A 19,437-nucleotide genomic window follows, 5' to 3' on the forward strand; every position below is an offset into this window, starting at 1 on the left:
AATCAATTAATGAAGTTCAAGGTAAAACTGGAAACTTCACACTAAATACAAGGTATCACTAAGAAATTTTAAACCTCTGGAACACTGAAGATAACCACAACAAAACAAGCACTAAACCTATCTCAACTCCCAAATTAACTGAAATTCTCACACTAAATACCTAACCAAAAGAAATGTATGCTCATTCAAGCATAAGAACTGTGTGCCTCATTTTCCAGTGTCATATATGTAACACTTGCCTTTCAAAATGTTATTAGGTATAGGAAAACAGAAGAAAACACAGAATTCCCCTCAGAACCAGACTTCTATTAGCATGGTAAATGCTCTTTTAAAAAAAGAGAGAAATCAAGGCATCATCCAAGATCAAATCAGCAGTTTAATCAGGAAGATAAAAATGAAGAAATTTTAAATCAAATGAAAAAACAGAGCTGAAGAGTGATCTGAAAGGTTCATCAGAAGATTGAAGTTTGCTACTGAATGCAGAGAGTAACTGGAAGACATTCATAGATATTACAAACAACCCCATTTAGGGTGGTTCAGCTACTTTTAAACTTTGCAGTGGTATGAAGGGGATGCGAATTCAATAGAAACTGTACTTCAGATTTGAAACTTTGTTCTTCCCTAGGCAATTACATTTCCTTGTGATGCTGGGCAGTGACAGTGAGGCACAGCTCCTAGTTGAACACACAGGCTCCAGGAAAACAACTAGAACTCTATAATATATAGTGTTAGTGTTGGGAGCCAAAGATCTCAGGACTTGCCATGAGATCCTAGGCCATGCTTGGCCAGCCACATAGGTAACCTTTACATAGCAGCTCCTAGAACCTCAGCTCAAGAAAATAAACAACTTGACCCAGTCCTCCACCCACAGGTTCAGTCACCTAGGTAACCCTTCCTGGACCTCTTTTACTCATGAATTCTTTACCCCGCCAAACATCCTCTGTGTGGCTTCCTAATATCCTGCCTACACTAACACCTGGTACACAAACAACCCATTCTACCCCTCACCATATCCTGCTCTACTGACTATATAAGCTAGCCTGAGAAAAATAAAGTTTGCCACTTGATCAGAATCCTGTCTTGTGGTTGTGCTTTCAGCATCTCTTGTCCCCATTCCCTATCCCTGACTCTCTTGCCCCAAGTTGACATCTTTCGAGTCTGGACAGTGTTAGTACGTAAGCTATAATGTTCAGTAGGCTGGCTGCATTACATAAAATTTTACTTGTGTTTTTAATTTATGATGTATTTCTTATGGCCTTTATCTCACAAAAGAGGAAAACTAAGAAAACCATCATACCAAACTGAGAGCTGTAAGACAGAAACATTTGTCGCACACATTACTGGAGCCCTAAAAGAGAAGAGAAGCCATACGTAACATGAACTCTTTGAAGAAAGAATTTCCCAAAAATAAATGACAGATACTGAGTAGTGAAAAAACAGTTCACTGAAATATACACCTTTCCCAATGCTATAATCCAAAAGCAAAAAAAAAAAAAAAAAAAAAGCCAGTGGAGGTTTTGAAAAGCAGCATGCAGAAGAGGAAGGATGAACAAGACAGCAGGGTTCTCACTGAAACCAGTGAAGCAGCAGCTAACGCAAAGGCAGCTTTGAGAACTGCAGGAATATGGACAAAGCTAGGAACAGACAAACCATCAGAGTTCTATCACCTGTGAGAATAAGCTCAAAAACAGAGAGAGATGAAGGCTTTCTCAAACAAATGAGAGCTAGTGGCATTTTACCTATAACTTTACTCAAGAAATTCAATAGGAAATTCTTTAGACAAAAATAGCTATGAGATGAGAATGTGTATATACACAAAGGAAATTAAAAAGCCCCACATACCAAGAGAAAAATGCCTACAAAGCATATGTCTGATAATCCACATATCTGGAAAACAGAGAACTTTCCAAATCCAACACCAATAAAAAAAATTCCTTACAATCTAATACATTTAGTAGGAAAAATACAGTTCCTAATATAAATATATGTAAAATAATTATATTTCTTTTTTAAAATTATATAAAATACAATGCCCATAAAGTAATTAATATATGAGTTGATTTTTAACTGATGCACATTTAAGATAGAGCCTTCTGTGGTGGTTTCAAAGAAAATGTCCCCCAAAGGGAGTGGCACTATTAGAAGGTGTGACCTTCTTGGAGGAAGTGTGCCACTGTGGGGACATACTTTGAGGTCTCTTTTTCTGAAGCTTCCCTCAGTGTGACAGTCAGTGGATTCCTGTTGCCTGCAAGATGTAGCATTCTCAGCTCCAGCACCATGTGTGCCTGCATGCCACCATGCTCCCTGTCAGGATAATAATGGACTGAACCTCTGAAACTGTAAACAAGCCACTCTCAATTCAATGATTTTTTTATAGGCGATGCTACCGTCTTGGTATCTCTTCACAGCAACAGAAAACCTAACTGAGACACCCTCATTATTTGACCTAGTAGAAATTAAGCATTAGTCATATTGTGACATTGGATGCAGACACAGTATGTTATTCTATGTTCTATGTGTTGTGCTATTTAATTTTTTATTGGGGAAACTGCCTAGGAGTCTGTGATGTCAACTCTATTTCTTTTTTGTTTTCTAACTTAATGGAGTGTTGGTCCTTAAACTACTTCCTTAAGATATTTCCAGTTTCTTTGGTGTCATAATATTTCCTTGTTCATTTCTGATTCTGTTAATTTGGGTCATCCTTTTCTTTTGGATAATTGGGTTAAAGGCCTGTCCTTCTTGATTATGTGCTCAGAGAAGCAGCTCATAAATTACCTGAGTCTCTGTGCCACTGTCTTGTTTCTATTTAATTCATCTCGGCTCTGGTTTTTATTTCTTCCTGACTACTGGTTTTGGATTTGGTTTGTTATTTTTTCTAAATTGAGTTGTATTATCAAGTCATTTGTTTGTACTTTTTCTGATTATGTATTAGTTCTTTAAGAACTTCACACAATGAAAATCACATGTAAAAAAATAAAGAGGAACACATTTCAGAACAGTCTTTATGCCTCAGATGATAAATGAGTCTTCAGGACCTACCAGGGAAATAAAATCCCAAGCTGCAATGAGATTTCAATATACTGAAGAAGACTATAGAGAGTTGGGTGACAGTGTTTGAAAACTCTTCTAAGTAAAATGATTATGAAGTTAAAGGATACCCAAAAAGTATGAGATCATTTTTTTATTGTTGAGATCCCAGTAACAAAAGATGACAACTACTGGTGGAGAAGGCAGTAACAAAGAGGAACCAGAAGTGCTAGGGACAAACGTTGACCAGAAAGTCTTCACATGGACCAATCATAGCATGGAAAGCAACCCCTCTGAACTCAAGAATTCCTTGTAGCTCTAGCTAATAGCACAAAAAGTTCATTCATCTATAAGCCAGTAACCTTTGGCATTTATACCTCACTTTTCATAAATAAACAAGTCCAGATGTGAGAACATGAGAAGACAAAGAAAAGGAATACTTTAAGAAAGTATTCAAGATAAGTTATCTGCTATTCTATTTGGGTCCAGAATACTATTCAATAATGAAACACATTTAGGTGAACCAAATTCTTATTTTGAAGTGATGATTCCTATCCTATTAGCCATTTCCACTTGCATTGATGGACAATTTTATCCCTTACTTTATACAATTCTAAAAGCTCACTGGAAGGCGTTGACTTTGGCATTTGTATAGAACAAGCTTCTCCTAATTCACCACTATAAGCTCACCTCCTAGACATTACTCTTCAGTCTTCCTAAAAAAATTAATCCTGTTTAAGAATAACTTGAAGTCTAGACTTCATGTTTAAAATCCTTTTCAGGTGTTCTCATACAGTCACACATCTGGTAGATTTTTCACAAAACTTTGACCTAACTAGTCCTTGAATCCAATTCATGATTATTTCATTGAAACATACAATATCTAAACATAATGTTCCTCACTCATCACATATAAACACCTTTTAAAAAGCCAACTGCATTTGCTTTTGGCTGAAAAACCATCCAGCAAAAGCCACATTTCTATATACATATGTGAAGAATGCTTTTCTTTAATTAATTGATGTTTCTTGTTAGAAGCAAAACTTGGCAGTATCTCTTTTTAGTTACTCTGGCTCTGAAAATGAATATTATTCCCCAGGAACTATGTTTTCCCTTCTCTGACTCACTGTGTGTACAGATGAGGAACAGAAAACTCTAGCCTGTCACAAAGCCCCCGGAGGCATCATTGTCCATCCATCCTACAGAATTGGTTTAGATGTGAACCCAATATTCGAGCTACTACCATTCTACAGCAGCTATGATTTCAAAATATGCTCCATCTTCTCAAATTCATCCAAGTAGGTGCTATCACTCATACCTCTCAGTGAAGAGGGAATGGCTTCCTCCCTTCTGATCCCAGATAGCCTCTCCATTCTCTTGCCCATGAGAAGCAAATTTTAAAGAGATACTCTGATTTTTGTGTTAGACATTTTCACTGGAATGAAAAGGCAGCCAACTTCTGTGGCAGGAGCCATAGTGGCTTACATTACTGGGTGGCTTTAATACATTTCCTTGGCTCTCATTTTATATTATGATGGTCTTGACAGCAAGGACAATACCAGTGTTACCATATCTAACACAAGATATGTTTTAGCATATTTAAAAATAAATTTTAACCATGGTAAAATTAATCTTTATATTATCAGCAACAAAAGTAAATAAATAAAACCTCAATCAACATACCACAAATAGAAAACCAAATATGAACTCTGATAACTAGATATTATTATTAAGACATACAATGGTTATTCTTTAGGAAAGATTTAATTTTGATACATGAGATATATTATCTGTGTAAAAGGATCTGAACGCCAGTAGATGAAAAGATGTAAGAATATTAAAACCAATGATGGCCTGATTATTTCTTATAACCAAAAGAAATGTTAATGGGCTTCTTATTCAGTAACAACTGGTTTGACCAATGGTCTTCTAGCTTAGGGAATGATGAACTCAGCTTTCAGCTATAAAGGAAACAGAACCAATAATCTCCCACCTAAATTTAAGCCTTTCTTAACCTTTGAAAAAGAGAAGTGAACTTTCAAGCTTTATCTATGACAGAAGTATGGTTGAATTGTGGTTTGGTTTTATGAGTTATTAGATATCTAAAGATCTCCATCTGTGAATGAAATTGTTGCTTCTTCAAGGAAGCTTCTTCTTCACCCACCAAAAGCTAACAGTCTGGCGCATGGCCCCATAGTGCTTGAAGCTTCTTGAGTGAACTGCCCATCATCCCAGAGAGACAATTTCCTCTTGGCTTCTGTAACAGAGGAGAAAGAATAATACCAAGGAGTCTACAGCTGCTTGGGCATGAGGCAATGATTTTCCATTCATACTGTAGCTTTTGGCCTCAAAACCACTTTTTACACCACACTATGCATGTCTATGCAAGGAAGGAAAGGGAATTGGAACTACATGGGACCACATGAGACTGAGAAATGCTTCTTTTGGCATTAAGCATGAGGCAAACTTAAGAAGCTGTTCCTCAAACCCAGCATCAATTCTTTGTTAATACTGGAACAGCTGACCTCAGGGTGGGTGCTCTTCAGATCTCTTTACCTATTCTGCCTCTTGACAGACCTTCCAAACACTGTCACAAGGCCACTTAGTTCTTACCTTCCTGTAGCTGGGCCAGATTGAGCCAATTTTTCAGTGACCAAAAGTTCCTGTCCCATGTTGTTGTTCACAAGCATGGTGGCATGGTATCGTACTGGAGATGAGCTAGACTCAGCTACAAAAGTAGAGAGGGGATACCCTGAAGACCAAATTTAAAGCAAATGCCTAGAAGACTTGCATCATATGAATTATGAAAGCAAGGAGGAAATTGTCAATCCTGACTGAAGCATGGAATTCTTTATCTTCAAGGTGAAGTTTTGTAGACATCTGTTAATGGCAGGTTGAAATCAACCCCACATCTTGAAGTAAAATGAAAAAAAAATACCTGTATTGTTAATAAACAGACTTTGCCAATAAATTGGCATGGCTGGTTCTCAAAAGCAACAAAAAATAAATAAAATAAACTGTTGGAGTGTGGAATATATGAGTATGTCCATTTATCTTATTGATATAGTTATTTTATGTTGTGGAATATTATTTTAGCTGGGCAAAGGTGTGTTACATTTGTTTATGCTGCATTTGTTTAACTATGTAAGGATGTGTGCTTAATTATGTAAAGATGTGTTGCATCTGTTTCACCTTGCCTGCATAAAGAACTTGATTGGTCCAATAAAAAGCTGAACAGCCAATAGCTAGGCAGAAGAGGGATAGGCAAGGCTGCCAGGCAGAGAGAATAAACAGGAGGAAGAGAGAGTGAGGAGAGAAAAGATAAATGGCGAGAGAAGGAGGAGAAGACAACAAGAAAGACACCCAGGGCAAGAAGCTAGACAGACACCAGCCAGCAGACACAATAAGTAGTGAAAGTAAGTTCAATAGAAGGAAAGAAAAGTAAAAATGTCCTGAGGTGCCAGGCGCTGGTGGCGCACACCTTTAATCCCAGCACTTGGGAGGCAGAACTCTGAGAGTCTGAGGCCAGCCTGGTCTCCAGAGCAAGTGCCAGGATAGGCTCCAAAGCTACACAGAGAAACCCTGTCTCGGAAAAAAAAAATGCCCTGAGGTAAAAGATAGATAAAGAGAAACAGGATAACTTAAGTTAAAAGCGCTAGCCAGAAATGAACCTAAGCTAGGCTCAGCATTCATAACTAATAATAAGTCTCTCTGTCATGATTTCAGAGCTGGTCAGTGGCCCCAAAAGAAAAGGTCTGTTTCAATTTTATTTAATATATTGCCCTTATTCCAGTTTTTTCAGCTGATACAATAATGTATTTTACAGAATTTTTCTTCTACTAGCATCCACTCCAATATACTATTTCATTAGTTGTCCAATCACTCTTTAATTGAAAACATTCCTGCTGCCAGAATTTAAATTTTAAAACAGTGCATCCTTCCACTTTAGACCTCATAAACTTAGAACATACATAGAACAATGTCACCTCAACCTCTCCTTAAACAGACAATTTAACCAATCATTTAAAACTATATTAGGGAGGTTGTTTCAAATCCACATGACAATATTACTTATTTGAATGGTAAAAAAAATGTTAAACTAGTAAACCCCTTAATAAAAAAATGTTAAACTAGTAAACCCCTTAATACTATTGTAGTGTGTTTCAGAAGTAAGAATAATAACCCTACAGCAGGAAACTATAGATTACTTGACAATCACCAGGAAAGATATAATTGAGCATAAATTTTTAAAAGTTTAAGATCTGGAAAAAAGTACTTATAATGCATTCATTAGTCGTTAAAGGTATTTATGTAATTATTAAAGAACAGTATCCATTTGTCTTTCTACCTTAAAAATTATCAGAGGCACACTTATTAAGTAATAATACATGACAGAAAGTTTTGATTGTATAAAAAAACAGACATCTTGAGAATCTCATTGCACTAGTTTTGTGTTGTCAAGTTAGCTGGCCAAAGTCTGATGAGGGCTGGTTACCATCTGCTCTTCCTTTTCTCAAACTCTGAGATCATCCCCTAACTCTTCTTAAGTATGGAAAGAAGACCTGAGCAGAGTTGCCAAGACACCCTGAGGCTCGATCCTGGATAGTTTTCCATCACACAACCAACCAACATATTCACTGCCTCTCATTAGAGACTTCATGAGCTCTGAGTGGACAACTCCTGATGAAGACTTTCCCATAGCTTCTTGGATAAAAGCCTGTGACAAAGAACTAATGTCTTGAAAATCTGTGCATACACTTAAGCAAGACAATAAAACACAGAACACTTTCAAGACCCACCCAGATCACAAACATTGATTTAGAGTTTTCCACCAAGAACAATATTTTGCCATGATCTAAGCTATTGGCAGACATAGCCACACAAAAAGAACATGGGAGATGCCATCTCTGATGTGTTGCCTAGCTGGGTGGATAGATTTTCTTTTGTGGTCTGTGAGCAATGGCCAGTATTTGTTAGGTATGAATCAGTATTAATTCCTTCAGACCTCACAAAAAGAGTCCTATAATGCTGGTCATATTCTTATCCATGTTCTAAAGATAAGAATTCCAAATCCACACAGTGACTATCATCTATGCTAAAATGTTCTAGGAGCTATATTTTGTGCCTCCTCAGACTTTAAACCCCTATGCCCCATACAATGGTACCTGAAGATGGGGATTTGTGGAGGTCATTGTATTCCTGTAAGCATATATGGTAGGCTGCTCAAGGTTTGCAATGATCCGTAGACTTCTCCTGCTTTGTGATATTGTTGTTTTTAGCCTTGTGGAAGTAGCCAAAAGGAAAAATGAAAGGATGTTGTGTGACAGATGAGATACTGGTGTATCTGGAGCAAACTGGTGGACTTGGGTCCATTTGTTAGGTTTCATTTAAAAATTAAAACTTTTTTTCTGGGAGTATCAAACATCTGATGGAATCATTAACATGACAATTTTTGTTCCCTTTGCTTTTCTCTTTAAAATAAATGCATTCTCAACTAAACTAATGTCTCTTGGCAATGCACTGAAGTAAACTAAAAGGAAAAAAACATCATTGGGGAAACAGAAGTCTAAGCACACAGAAAAGACTGTCACACAGAACTTAGTTGCTCTTAAATTCATTTCTCAATTATTGGTGGCTTGTGCAATGTCATAGGTTTCTTGTTACACTTTTGAGAGTTTTATTTAGTGCCTTGAAGTTTTTTTTATTTTCTACAACAAATCCAGAAGTTTTTAAGCATGTAAAGGTATAAGCACTAAGCCAATCAGTGAGGGAATCTAAACTGGCACCTTACACGTATAGTCTCGGCATGGAAAAGGACATTCGTTTTTTGTCTTAAGGAACTTTTCCAAAACTTAATTCATTATTCCAATATCAGATGTTTTATGCAAATACCTATAATTCTGTTCTCAATTTTTTAATGTGTATATGTGAGTGGGTGTGCACATATGAGTTCAGGTGCCCAGAGCCCAGAAGAAGACATCAGATTTCTGGAGCTGGAGTTACAGGCTGTAGTAAGACTCCTGCCATGGGTACTAGCAACTCAATTCAGGTCCTCATCAAGAGCATTGTGTACTCTTAACCCCTGACCCATCTCTCTAAGGCCTCTGTTCTCATTTAAAAGCCCAGAATATGGCTGACTAATATTGCATTGTTTTCTTCCTTACAGGTCCTTTGCATATATATTATGGCTTCCAGTTTGGGTTTTTAAGGAATTCCCGAGTGAGTGAACATGGGTGTCTCAGAATCTCTTTGTGTTTCTTGTGGTTTTTCTTTGGCTCCTTTCTTGTTTGCTTGTTTTGTCATATTCTGATTTGAATTTCTTCTACCTTATTCTATTATTATTCCTTGCATGTCTATTTGTTTTCTAATGAGAACCAGGAAGAATTTGAATCTAGATGGGAGGGATGATGGGGAGAACTGCATGATGGAAAACTGGATGGGGAAAGGAAAACATATTTAGGATATATTTTATGAAAAAGATAATTTCAGTAAAAAAAAAACCCTAGAATATGACAATATTGGAGTGACATTGTCCCATGGTGACAGTTGAGTTGAGCAGTGGCTCTGACAGTGTACAGTTCTTGCTGCTGCATTAGACACAGCAGTACTCCTACTGAAGTATATGCAATGGGGAAAAGGGTGACAAGCAATGGGATCTGTATGCTGCAATTTACATGAGCCCTTGGCACTGAGTGAACTCACAAGTAGAGGCAACTAAATCACCAAAGAGTATCTCAACAATGTTTTCAGAAGTATGGAAGGTAAAAAATATATCTGATACCTTCAAGGATTTTTTTTTCTTTTCCATACAAATTGCCACAAAGTCATGACTACATATGCAAATGAGACAAAAATAACACCAAATAAGTCTCAGCCAGCATAAATAAATTGATTATGTATCAAGAACCTTTAAGCAGTGCTGGACACCTATCAAATACATGATAGATACATACTATGGTCATCATCTTGCAGTAATATGAAGACAAAATGTAAGTCAGACAGCACTGTGTCACTCTAGAGCAGTACACCTATATGCAGCCTGCATATCTAATTTTTTGCCAGTTTGTTCTTATAGGCTGACATGTTAATAATAATGCAATTGTTTGAGGGTGACAAGCAACATAAAACTATTCTGGGCTCTTGTGCTCCAATGGAGCTACTGAACATGCAGTTTTTCTCTGGTCTGCTCTTTGTCCTCACCTACCATCCTGAATGGAATGGATACAAACATACTAATCTAGTAAGCAACTTTTCTTCATGTGATATAAAGTGTTCCCTGTAACTGTGCTATGCTATATAAATGATGGTTCTCCTCTGAAAGTAGTGCCTATTAACTGGAAACCATATTTATGTGCTGGGATAAACAGGGCATTATTCTGAAGTCTTTCTTAGTAAATACTGTGGTCTCCTGGATTTCAGAGCAAAATTGAAACAGCAAACAAACAGGCAAATCTTTACAGTTATTGTGTAAAAGGGTCAAGTTTTGGAAAATAGAAAAAACTGTAAATGATATTTAAGGAAAATGAAACAATTTTGGCATGATTTATTGTCTTAAAAACAGACTCAGGAAATTGAGTTAGAGATACATCTAACATGCATTTATTTTATATTAGGAAGTACATTCATAATATTATTCTTCTAGTGGTATTTGTTCTTTAGCCAAAGCTTACTTCAAATATGTCATTGCTTCATATACAATAAAATAGAACTGTATATCTACTTAAATGTGAACATCTTCTAATATAACCTAACACTGATCTCTTTTTTTAAGCTGAGATGAAATTTAGAAGATACTCATTTTTGAGACAGTTGAGACATCAACTTGGTAGCCTTAACAGTGACGGGTTTTTAGAGTTGCAGGTGGTGTTGAGAAGTTAAATAAGCTGTAATTAAAGCTGACGTCTTTGAATGAGAACTCATGACTCTGTACTTTTAAATCCTGTTTTTCTCTGGGGAAATCATGACAGAGGACTGAGAGAAATTGTGGAAGCACGCTTGAGGATGGGACCTTATGTATGTACATACCGACAAACTCAAAACTGTTAGTGAGAAAAATAGGACGGATGTACATGCCCCTGTGGTTCATTAATGAATACTGCCAAGACCCTCTAAGAAAGTCTTCCTTCCTAATATGGATCCTAACTGTTCAAAGTCAGTAAGGGCATATTGCCATGTGAACATGAATTTTCTATTTCAGTGAAAACTTAGTATATTTATTTCTATGTATTACTATAAAAGGATATAAAACCTATAATCTACTGAAAGAATACTATCAGGAGATGATTGCCTAATGATCCCCTCAGCATTTTCCACTTCCCAACACATTATTACATGGAGTGGCATTTTAGGTTAATTGTCAGATACATGTAAGGCCTCTCAAAGTCTCCATGCAGAATTGGCAGCAAAACACAACCTGTGGTCAACTTCCACCCTCCAGCATAATCATGGATAGTTAGTTCACCCCAGAGCCACAGGGCAGCTCCTAGGCCACAGGCACACCAAAGGCTGATTCACCTAGAATCCTGGGGTGGCCTTGGCTTGGGAAGAGTTTTTCATGCTTCCTCTCAAGGTCTCTGGAGGCTCTAGATTTCCTGGAGACAATGGGTGGTGGGCAAAATTGAGGCGTCTATCTCCTGAGGATAGAGGAGAAACAGTCCCCTCTAACATGCTTCCCACTTACAGAGAGACAGCCCATCCTTATCCAATTTGAATAGCTGCCAGATAGGAGCTGTCCCCTTTGCTGGCATCACACATACTGCTTTTCCTAGGAATATCAGCCCTGAGGAAAGACAGCTACTTCAGGCTGAACAATGCTACCCAACTCTGACCTGGCTGAGCTGTATGAAGACTACAGATAATAAGGGAGAATGCCTCTTTAGCCAGCATCTAATTTTTCTTGCACACCGTGACACAGAGCTCTTCATAAAGGAGGGTACTAAGTATTAGAAAGTTTCCATCAAATTCTGCAAGGGCAAATTAGGTGAAATGTTAAAAAAAAAAAAACTATTTGGTCTAATCATTGGGCCTGATAACCCCCAATAAAAATCATGCCGGCACTTGATTCTGCCCTATGTAATCCAATAAGAGGGAGTGGATGTCCATGACATTTCTGGTATTTCCATACTGTTTACTGTGGTTATTTTTTAGTGTGCCCTAACAGAAGTATTAGCTTCATCAAAAATAATAAACAACTCGTACATGGTAATGCAAAAGCATAGTGTTATAATTTTAGTAAAAAAAAAAAAACTTGCTGTTAAACAATTAGAGATTAGTAATACTATGATTTTTTTGGCTTAATACATTACCTTGACAAAACTGGAATACAGTCCTTCTTTTATTAACTGACCTTTCCTAATGACCTAAACAAATTCAATGGCAATTTATCCCAGAGCCCTTTCAAATGTTCAAAAACTTATTTATAAACTTTATCTAAAGTCTGAGATTATTCTACAATGCAAATGAAATGCCTTTAGACTTGAAACCTTATAACAACACTCCATAATAATACAAATGCTAAGCAAAGACACTTGACCTTTTAAACAATTCAGCTCTACATAGTCTGCAATTAAAATATTATGTGACCCTAAGAAAGAACATAGAACTTCTGCTAGTGGGTTGTAATATCCACAACCTTGAATCCCTTTAAGACAAGGTAGTGATGTCTGTGTGTCCTCTGGAGTGTAAAACTTAATTTCTATGAGGTCCAGTGTAGATGCCTCTGGCAAGACTGCTGTCAAGTATTTGTAGATGGGAAGAAATAACCTCACCTTATTCCAGTATGACTAGGATACTCTTCTGTGTGCATTTTTGACACATTAAACTGTCAAAATTCATTGCAATATAATTAAAAGAACAAAGGCAAATCAATAAAGTACAGTGGTGTCCTTTCACATTGGAATGTGTTCTTTTGCATGTGTTAGATCTTAGATCATCCATACAAATTGACAAGTAGATACTGCAACTTGCACTTTTCTAGGCAATGATCATGGCCAGTGCTCTAGCAGTTTGGATTTATATCTTTGGTCCCAAAGATCTGAAGGAAGGCAAATTCATCTTTTTCTCAACATGAGAAAAAGTATGTAATAATAAAATCTATTAACTCCCCAACCAGGTATGTGGAGGGGGGTAACTGAAGGTCCATGTGACTTTGAGATAGGGAAGGACTATCTACTTATATGTTTATTGAACAGCTATGCCGCCATATACTATCACATGCTGGTACCTCTTGTTGCATGCAAGAAGGAAATTAACAACATTTTGCTGAAAAAGTATCTTAGAAAATACATCTGATAATTTCAATGGATTGTTTTTTCCCTTAAATTTCTATGAAAATTCACCCTCAATGTTAGTAGATGAGAACTGATGAAGAAAATCAGTATGGTCAATGTATTTGGCTAGAAACCTGCAAGTGTTCATGATAGTATAAACTGATTTATCAAACTTGATTTTTAATTCTAATTATTTTTCCTTTATTGTTTGTTCTAAAAAAAGCTTTTTGTGATAAAATTTAGTGATAAGTCTATAGCTGAAAAAGTAAATAAAAGCTCTTGCATTTTCAATTAGCCCTAAAGACAACTTGTCAATGCATGTTAAATGCAAGAATCAGAAAAAGAGTGTTCTAGATCTCCACTTAATCTTTTTATTTTAATTTGCTTGTATTCAACAGTCCACTTTCATCTTTAAAATTATCTCCCTTGACTTAAGTAACATTGAGGCTCATATTAAAGAAACCCTTTCAATCATTGCCTACTATTGTAATATCTAAGAGCAAAGAGATTGGTAATCTAGAACTTACTATCATGTGACATGGTTTGTGAAAAAGTGTCCTCTTACATTGATAACCTAGAATCTTCTATCATGTGACATCATTTGTGAGAAAAGGGCCTCTTACAATGGTGGCTTAAATCATAGACCATCCACACAAAATGAAAAGTGGGTACTATAACTTTGCATGTTCCTAAGCAATGATGATGGCTAGTGTTCTGGCAGTTTGTCCTTGGGAAGGACAAAGAAGAGAAGAACTACTTAGATCATGTTACCTTTATCTCAATCACACCAGTGACACAATATTTATGAAATACATACCAAATTCAGTTTCCTCTTTTGTAAATTCTTCCCTCTAGTACACTTGAATGTGTTGTAAGGGATTCAAACTTGCTTTGGAAATAAACATTTCATAAACTTTTGATTTAAACACAAAGAGAATAAGTTTAAATCTTATTCTGATTTACTAAAGGACTGAAAGAATATAGATCAAACAATTAACCAGATCAACTCAAATTATAAAGGGGAGCAATACTCTAAATTATTCTGACACTGTTATATGGTTTAAAACCAACAATGAAAATTATGAGGAAAGAAATCTTCAAAATAGAATAAATACCTTCTTCACTTTGTGATCTCGTTATGTAAGACATGGGAATGTTATGAACATTAGAAAAATACTAAACTTATTTCTACTTTGATCCAAGATTTTGATATCAATGTGTTTCACATTAAAACTCTGACAGACTGCTACAATAAGGACACTTTACAAAATAGGATGATGTGTGCTATCAGTGTGACATTCACTTAACATGTATCAGTGCACAAAAAGTCACAGCTCACCAAAAAATGTGGAAGAATATATTTTTACAAATTTAAAACTTTGCATAACGTTGGTAGTAAATTGTAAAGTAAGATTTTTAAACCAGATATACTAGAGGAAAGATTGAATTAAATTTTTATTCTCCATATGCTAAATATCATCACAATAATATTTACATGATCAAAGAGTGATTAAAGACTAGTAAACCAAAAACATGCTCAGACAAAAGTTAAATCAATCTATCAGGTGGTAAATTAATTAAACTATGTTATTTTATGGCTCATAAAATGTTTTTCTGAAGTTGGAGACATGGTTAAGTGGCTAAGAACATTAGTTGTTATTTTAAAGGACCAATGTTTGGTTCCCAACACCAACACAGTGGCTTACAGTCATTTGAAACTACAGTTCCAGGGGATCTGTATTCTGGCCTCCATGGACATAAAGCATGTAATCAGTACACTTACATGCAAGCCAAAACCCACATACACATAAAATTAAAATAAATACACTTTTATAAATATTTTTCTTAATTTCTCAGCTTTTTATACAGTTGTTTGTTTATTTCTGTTAATATTCTATAAATATATTTTGTGACTAAATTAGTATTTGTTGATTTATAATCTTTTGTTAAAAAAAAATCTTCAAAGCATAAAACCTCTAGCTGCAGTCCTAAAGGTCAGGAATTGTTTCAGTAGAGAAAGTTCCTCTAGACTTCCAAAAGGAAGAAAGACGCAGGAAGGACAGGAAGTAAGGTTTGGAGGAGCAGATATAGCCAGAGTGAAGAAATGGAATATAATTAAGACAGAGTTGGGGAACACAAAAGAGAAAAATACGGTGTAGCTGTCACTTGACTAAAGCTGCACTCATGCTGCCAATAACTGAGGTTGGATCCAAAATGTGATATATCCATTCAGCCATAGGATGCACTGAAGTTATGACTCATGTTGTGACTCATCATGGACCCTAAAAACACCATGCTAAGTTTTAAAAGGCTAGAAACAGAAGACACAATAATATGATGTGGTTTTTATAAGATATCCTGTCTAGGTACATTCCTAGAAATGGAGGGTAGATTCATTCATAGTCACCAAGGAATAAGGGAATGAGAAGGTAAGAGTGTGAAATAACTGAGTAATAGTCCTTTGAGAAACATTTTAGACCACAGACATACAGAATAGTAATACATAAATGCTTTTATTTATGATTTGAGAATTTCATACACCTATACAATAGAATGTGGTCCAACTCCCACAGATCCCCCTACAAGCCCCCTCCCAAATGCGTATACACTTCTTTTCTCATTTTTATTAACCCACCAAGTCCAGCTAGTGCCCCCGTACATGCATGGGTGTGAGGCCATGCACTGGAGCACAGGCAGCCTACCAGTGGCCAGACCCCCCAAAGAACAATGATTCTCCCTCCACACTAGCTGTGATATTAACCAGTGCTGGGTAAAAACCAAGGATGATGTTCCTACTTGACCATAGTGACATAGATATTACAGGATGAAAAAAAACACTTTCTGATTTATAGGTGGCATTTATGGCTGGTACTGTAAACCTGTAAACCTCCACTACTAAGAGCCTCTTAGTAAGAGCTGGGTGCTTCAAGAACAATATCCTCATCCATGCTGAAATTTTGACCTGATTGACCTAGAGCAAGTCTGTGCAGGTAACCACAGTTGCTGTGAGTTCGTGAGTGCAATAACCACACCCTGTCCAGAAGAGATCATTTCCAGCACCCCACACCATCCAGCTCTAACATTCTTCCTGTGATGCTCCCTAAGCCTTGGTGAGAGAGCAGAGTGACAACATTGTCCCATTAAGATGAAGACACATTGTCCCTTATTCTCAGTACTTGACAAGTTTTGGTTCTCTGCATTGACTGCTGATCTGGAGGGGAAAAATAAAACTTCTCTGGACAAGACTGGGAGCAACTTCCATCTGTGGCTGTAAATATAAAAGTTGAGAAAGCAGTTTGGCAGCACAGTAGCTTTAAAAAAATCAACAATACACTTTTCACGAAGCCAAAGCAAGGCCTTGAAAGCTAAAAAGGCAGTGTGGAAAGGCATCCACAGCCACAAAAAGAATAGCATCAAATCCACGTGTCATCCATCTTCCAGTGGCCCAAGACCCTGGAGCTACGGAGGCAGCCCAAATACCCTTGAAAGAGCACAGCCAGGAGAAACAAGCTTGACCACGATCCCATCATCAAATCCCCCTGACTACTGAGTCAGCCATGAAGAAGACAAAAGACAACAACACGCTTGTGTTTATTGTGGATGCCAAGGCCAACAAGCACCAGATCAAATCAAACAGGTTGTGAAGAAGCTCTATGACACTGATGTGGCCAAAGCCAACACCCTGTTAAGGATGGAGAGAAGAAGACGTATGTCAGCCAGTTCCTGATTATGATGCTCTGGATGCTGCCAACAAAACTGGAACCATCTAAGTTGAGTCTAGCTGGCTAATTCTAAATACACACCTTTTTACCATAAAATATATATAATAAGGCAGTTGCTTTTCTGGCACAAAAGAGTCCTGAAGCTCAAGCTCTCTACACTTTCCAGGTATAGAAAGGAAGAGACCCAAAATGCCTACTCAGCATTTTACTGAGTTGGCAAATGATAGGTAGATCAATTATTAACAGTTGTGTTGCTTTCAAATAATTCAGCAAACTATCCACACTCCACGGCATTTGAGGAATAATAACAAAAATGCCAACAACCATAGAGTCTGTGACCTCCCCAGTCATGAGCATTTAGTATTTTGTTTGTTTGTTTTACCAGGTTTACAGTACCAGCCATAAATGCCACCTATAAATCAGAAGGTGTTTTTTTTTCATCCTGTAATATCTATGTCACTATGGTCAAGTAGGAACATCATCCTTGGTTTTTACCCAGCACTGGTTAATATCACTGATGTCTTTTCTCTCCCAGAAGCCTGTGGAATGTCTTCTGGCCCTATGATAGTTAGCCAGGAAAGAGAAGTTTCCTGATCAGTTCAAGATTTGTTTTCTGCATCCTGCAGCCAAAATGTGTGGGGGCCTACCTAAATATTTTAGTTTCTTTCCTGTTGCTGTGAGAAAGCACTGACCCAAACCAGTTTGCTGGGCAAAGGGGTTTACATGGCTTACAATTCCACATTGCAGTCCATCGTTGCAGGAAATGAAGTTGATGCAGCCTTGGAGTCCCGGGCAAGAATGGTGGTTATGAACCCATACTGGAGTTCATTGAGGAGCAAACTGGAGAGGAAGAAGTGATAAAGCAATGCTTCAGAAGAAAACTGGGTAGGAACAGAGAGGATACATCTGCATTTGCTCCTTACATTTGCCCTCTCTCTCCCTCCATATGTCTGTGTGTGTGTGTGTATGTGTGTGTGTGTGTGTGTGTGTGTGTGTGTGTGTGTGTGTGTGTGTAATAGATGATAGATAGATAGATAGATAGATAGATAGATAGATAGATAGATATGTAGATAGACAGATAGATTGATAGACAAGATAGATAGACAGGAGATAGTGATACAGATCCTCTATATATCTTCTGTGACAAGTTTGATACCCAGACCCCATGTATGTTAGCCAAGTGCTCTAATGCTGAGCTGAATCCTGGACTGGTATGCAGGAACACTATCAGCCATACTTTGTAGTAAACAAGATTAGCCCATGAATGCTTCCCTCCCTCAGAATGGGCCAGGTTATAACAGTAACTATTTAAAACACAGTTGAGATGGCAGTTATGAATGACTTTGAGTACCATGAACCCAATCATTATTGCCCATGGTGTTAAGTCTGGGCTGAGTCACTAATCCTCAAACACCTGAGAGTATGCATACTTCACTCACTTATTTGAGAGCAACACAACTGTTAATAATCTATCTGCCTATCTGTTTGCCAACTCGGTGAACTATTGACTAGGCGTCATGGAAAGTGTAGAGAGCTTGAGCCTCACAACTCTTTTGTGCCAGAAAAGCAATTGCCTTAGTGCTAACATAGAAACTTGCATTTAGTATGTGATTTTTTTCTGTTTGAGTTTACATCCAATTAAATAAAAACATCCTAAAACCTCAAACTTACCTCTCACTTACTAAAATCTCAACTATTGGCAGCAATGCTCTGGATCCTACTTTTGTCTGCTTTCTGTCCCCATCAACACATGATTCAAAGTAACAGGTACTGCTGAGAATTGCAGCATGCACCGACTACAACGGCCAAAAGTTTGCAGATTTGAGCAGGGGGAAAGGCCTTTAGAGGAGCTGGCATCCAGCCATCAAATCTATGGTTTGGAAGCACCCCCAAAATTAATCCTCACTCCACTTTCACTCATTAGGCAGGGCTGCCAAACTGGTGTTCTTCTGCTCAGGCTAATCACTCGATGAAAGCCAGGGATAAAACTGCAACCTGGGGAAATAATGAAAGAATGGAAGAAAATATATGCTCTACTGGATTGCAGTTTTTCAGTTTTCTCAGCCAGCCTGCTCAAATTATAATTGCTTCATCACTCACAACTGCTGAATAGTAGAGATTGATTGTGGTGGCAGAGGACAGAGAATAAAGGGAATAAGGGGAACACTGTCTCTGTCATATCCTTTCCAAACATATCTGGGAATAAAGGGAACAAGGGGAATACTGTCTCTGTCATATCCCCTTCCAAACATATCTTAAGTTGACAAAAATAGGAGAGGGAGACATCACAGAATGTAATCTCCATCAAGTCCAAGGTTATTTTCTTACATCTGCACAGATACCCCCAAATCAGAATCATTAGACCAATGTTACCATCCTTGTTATCACAGTCTTTTATGTTAACTAAACTAAAATCTGTT

This window comes from Cricetulus griseus, chromosome 2 (assembly GCF_003668045.3).
Source record: "Cricetulus griseus strain 17A/GY chromosome 2, alternate assembly CriGri-PICRH-1.0, whole genome shotgun sequence".
NCBI classification, from domain to species: domain Eukaryota; kingdom Metazoa; phylum Chordata; class Mammalia; order Rodentia; family Cricetidae; genus Cricetulus; species Cricetulus griseus.